We start from the raw sequence: 5,421 nt of genomic DNA on the forward strand, positions 1-5,421 counted from the left end.
TTTTTTTTTTTTTTTTTTTTTTTTTTTTTTTTTTTTTTTTTTTTTTTGAGATGGAGTCTTGCTCCATTCCCCAGGCTGGAGTGCAGTGGCATGATCTCAGCTCACTGCAGCCTTGACCAGGTTCAAGTGATTCTTCTGCCTCAGCCTCCCCAGTAACTGGGACTACAGGTGTGCACCACTGCAGCTGGCTAATTTTTGTATTTTTGGCAGAGATGAGGTTTCCATGTTGGCCAGACTGGGCTCAAACTCCTGACCCCAGGTGATCCACCTGCCTCGGCCTCCCAAAGTGCTGGAATTACAGGCGTGAGTCACCGCACCCGGTCCCAAGCCCATTTTAACACTACACCATTTCACAGGTTAATGCAGGTATCTTACAACAGAGAATTCCCAGTTCCTCCCCTCATCTCTTACAATGTTGCTCTCATTCCTTTCACTTACTCCTAAGCTATAGTCCCCCAATATATTGTTGCTATTATTATTTAGAACAATCTGTTTTTTTGTTAGACAGCTGTTGAGCTTCAGTTATGAAGATGGCAGTGATGACTGCCAAGCTCTTTTTATGTCAGACTAGAAGCCAAAAGTTGACCTGAATTTTCACCACAATAAGACTAGGTGAGAACATAGGACAAGTAATTAGGATCTAGAAGAAAAAGCAGTGATACCAGAATCCACAAGCAAGCATCAAAATGTCAAAGTAACCAAGAAAAGTTTAAATGAGTGGAGAGATGGGTGGAAATAGAGCAGACAGAAGAAATAGGGGAGAGTTGTTTGAAAATCTAAACCTTTAGCTCGCTGCTTTGTGAAATGTAGTCTGAGGAAGCAAGGATTCTGAGAGACGAGTCAGACTCAATAAAAATATTTGAAATTTCTTGACTTAAAAACATTGTTATGGCTGGACGCGGTGGCTCATGCCTGTAAATCCCAGCACTTTGGGCAGTTGAGGTGCATGGATCACCTGAGGTGAGGAGTTCAAGACCAGCCTGACCAACATGGAGAAACTCCGTCTCTACTAAAAATACAAAAAATTAGCCGGGCATGGTGGCACATGCCTGTAATACCAGCTACTTGGGAGGCTGAAGCAAGAGAATCACTTGAACCTGAGAGGCGGAGGTTTCGGTGAGCCAAGATAGCACCATGGCACTCCAGCCTGGGTAACAAGAGTGAAACTCCATCTCAAAAAAAAAAAAAAAAAAAAAAAAAAAAATTGCTGCTTTGTGGGTTGAGAGAGATGGCTTTAATTAAAAAGGACAATTGAGTAAACAAAGAGGGTCTGAGGTGGCAGCAAACCTGCCCTGACGACAGCTGAAATCATGTCATGAGACAGACGAGGTCTAGTTATGGGACTAAGGTGTAGCCTGTACCTAGAAAATCTCTTCTGCCCTCCTGATCTCCTTTTCCGTATGTATAAAAATGAGGATTTGACAAGATGAACTATCAGATCACTCTAAATTGAAATTCTAAGAGTCCATGAAATGTAGATAGGCAGTGGAAATATTGATCTATCATCAGTCAAGGTCAAGAGTGAATTAGAAAGACCCCAAAGTGAATCCTACAAGATAAATATTGCAAAACCCATAACATGTAATCCCACATAAACCTGGGCTGTCAGAAGCAAGGCAGAACATGTATTTAGTTGGTGCAAAAGTAATTGCGGTTTTTGCCATTGACAATGACAGCAAAAACCGCAATTACTTTTACGCCAAGCTAATAGAATGACCCAGACACTTGAGGAGACTCAAAGAAGCAACCACAGCCAGAGACCCAGAAACCAGGATCTGCTGAGGCTTAGAGCAGCCCCTTAGATCAAGAATGGGGAGAAGCATGCTCTTTTTTCAAGAAATTTTTCTTTGTTTTTTTAAACTTTGATTTTAGGTTCCGGGGTACATGTGCAGGTTTGTCATATAGGTAAACTCATGTCACAGAGTTTTGTTGTACAGATATTTCATCACCCAAGTACTAAGCCTAGGACCCAACAGTTATTTTTTCTGATCCTCTCCTTTCTCCCACCGTCCACCTTCAAGTAGGCCCCAGTGTGTGTTATTCCCCTCTTTGTGTCCATGTGTTCTCACCATTTAGCCTCCACCAACAAGTGAGAACATGTGGTATTTGGTTTTCTGTTCCTTCATTACTTTGCTAAGAAAAATGGCCTCCAGCTCCATCCCTGCAAAGGACATGATTTCGTGAAGAATTCCCTTTGGCATTCCTAGAACAGCTACATTAGGAATGGAGAGATGTCCTCCAGAGGCACCCTGGCTAGGAATGCAAAGGCTACTGGGAAGCAGACCCCAAAACTGAAAATAAAATAACTGCTTATTACACAGAAGGTAAAGAGCAAGGAACACTAGGGGTGGAGAAATAGAAATGTAAAAAGGAGACAGAGATGGAAGATTGATTTGTTGTTCTGATATTTGGTGAGAAGAACCACATCCAATCCTTCCCAGAGGACACGGGACTGCTTAGATTGGGTTGAAAGCAAATCCCATAGGTGGCTGTCACCAAAAAGCACACTGAGGGATGCAGAGTGATTGACCATCAGAATTGGAGTAGACCTTATATCACAGCAACGCTCCTGGTGGCACAGACTCTCCAATGAGAAATTCTTCAATGGCCAGTGGTTCTGATTTCATTTACTTCATGCTATCATTATATTGGAAAGCATGAAAACATTTTGAATACAAGTTTTATTTAGTCACATGATTACTTTTCAAAACATTCATTCTATGGCACATAATGGCCTGTTAGTAACTACAAATGAAATCCAATTAAATGACCAGTGAGAAAAGATGGAGGAAAAGGCAAAACATCTGTGAAGTGCTGATGTGCCACGCTGTGTGCTGGCTACTGACATTTGAACGTATTTGATCAGCACACCACTCCTTAAGAGAGGCGTGATTATTACCACAGGTCTGAAGATCATGTCAACACATGTGAAAAAAATTTTGATAAAATTATGATATAATATTAAATTTGAAATAGAACAGAAAACTGGGTGATGATACAAACATATTTGTTTTACCTAGTGGATAATTTTTAACTGAGAAACCAATAGCCAATGTGCTAAGATGACAAGACTGAATGGATTGTTTTCTCTATTTTAAAATATCTACAAAACACAATTATCAACAAAGACTTGAAAATTCAATAAAATAAAACAAATACACCAGGAGGAAAGTGGTATATATTATATTATATTCAACCCATCTTTCAAAAAGTTAAAAGTGCATAAGGAAACTCCAAGTTTGAGTTCGAATCATAAACTTGACTTGAACTCTGTTGTCAATTGCCAGGGAAAGCATTCCAGACTCTAAGCACTGTTTGAATTTTTTTTTTTTCTTCAGAGCATCAAGAAAATGCTAGAGGGCTTACAGGGCTCCTGGCATGTAAATTGTAGCCATCAGGAGAAAACCCCACTGTACTACCATGTGACACTTTCAAAGTCTTTTTCCTATAGTCCCTTATACTGCTGCTACACAGAGAGGGTAAAGGAGAAATAGAGAACTCTTCTAGTTTGAAATCAGCCAAGTGGTGCAGAGGAAGAAGAAGCACTTTGCCAAAACCCCACAGTTAAAAGTAATAAGGGAGAAGTTTCTGTCAGTATCTAGAAGAGTTTTGTGAACAATTAGATGCAAGACATCAGAGGCTCCAAAAGGAAAGACTTCTTTTCATGTTTGGCAAGTGATCAGTAACATATTTCATTTCTGGCTTAATAAGGTTATTAACAGTTTATTTTTTAAAAGAGTGAAATAATGTTTTCTGTGAAGGTTTGCCGATAAGCATTAGTGCAGTAAAGAATTGTGTGCCTTTTTATGAACAGGCAGCACAGTAGAATAAAACACTATCTACATGAGCTTTCACACAGCAGAGCAATTAATTAACTTATCTCCGTGAACACCGTTCTTGCTGAAACTTATTAAAAGTCTGATTCATCAGCAGAGCCCCAGGCAATCATCAATTGCCTCATAATAATACAAAAGAAAAATAAGCGATGGTTATGTTCTCATTTAATATCTTAAGAAGATCCTCTTTGCCCTCTGTCTTTGTTTGAAAATATCTCTATTAAGAGTTTAAAAAAAAAAAAAAAAAAAAACCCTCCTACTTGACATGAAATACGTTACGGCCGGGAACTGTAGGAGTAAATTACAGAGCCTCCAGGATACCAGATTAAGAGGAGAAGCTGGACTTTCTCAAAGACACACAAATCATTCAACATGTAGCACAACAGGGCATACAGTGTGTTATCGATGCCGAGTTCCAAGCACCATTGTTAATACAGACCAGAAGAGGAATTGTTCATTAAATAATACAAGGGGGAGGGGAGGGGTCTCACAGGCTTCTGCGTTAAATAAGCCAGCAGAGGGACGCTTGTTTCAAAAGTATTAGACAGCTTAATAGGTACTAGTCCGCTTAGAGTTTTGGCTTAAATTTAACTCCCAAATATCAATCTAACGACTTCTAAGCAGAAACTGTAGTTTATGAACCCTTAAAAAAAAAAAAAAAAAAAGTTTAGTATAGTTGGCAATATCAATAGCGCCCTCTACAGGAAGTTTTAAACCCACAACTGGTTTTCTTGAATTTGAAAACAAAGGCTAAGTAAGGTGAACACCATCTGAGGACAAGATTAAATTGAAGAAAAATTTGGAATGTTCATGAGGTCTTCATTTTACATGGAGATTTGGGAATTTGGAACAAAGCAAAATAAAACTACAGCCAGTAGCCCTGGATTAGCATGTGTGTGTGTGTGTATAGTTGTTGGTTTGTTAACACTGGGTCATTTGAGAGAAGTCCATTGCAATTCCTAATCCACCTTATTTTCATGTTGAAATCTCAAAATTAGTCTTCTCTAGTCTAAGATTTGCTGGTTGCAATATTATACAGCATTACTCAGATCTTTTTTAAGACGCAGTGTTCACTGTTTTCAGAATGCATATGTAACTAATGTGCAAACTTTTCAAATTATTTCCCCAATATTCAGTAAATAATGAATGTGAGACTTTTGCACGTGAGAAAGCTCTGACGCTGTTGATAACTATGCCTGTATGAATACTAAAGAAATGGCTGTTTAATTACTACAAATAGTTCCTCTCCATGATTAGTGGTTCAGATTCAGACTCAGAAGCCAGAATGTGCTTGAAGAAATAGTTACAACTAAATTTTCTACCCATGTCACCACAGCCTTGAAAGTCAGAGATGCAGTCTTCTTATCTCACAGCTGTAATACCTCAAATGACCTTGTAACAATGATTTGATCTCACCTTATTTTAGCCAGTTATCACAATTTGGGAGAAATTTACTTCTGATTTCAGAGATACCTCAAGAGTTATTCAGACTGATACAACAAGTGGCAGCTCTAAGAGTTGAGGCATTATGCATGATCGAGAAACAAGTGAGCAAGGAGTTCAGAGGCTCAGTTTTGCTTTTCTA

Source organism: Piliocolobus tephrosceles, chromosome 8 (assembly GCF_002776525.5).
Source record: "Piliocolobus tephrosceles isolate RC106 chromosome 8, ASM277652v3, whole genome shotgun sequence".
NCBI lineage: Eukaryota > Metazoa > Chordata > Mammalia > Primates > Cercopithecidae > Piliocolobus > Piliocolobus tephrosceles.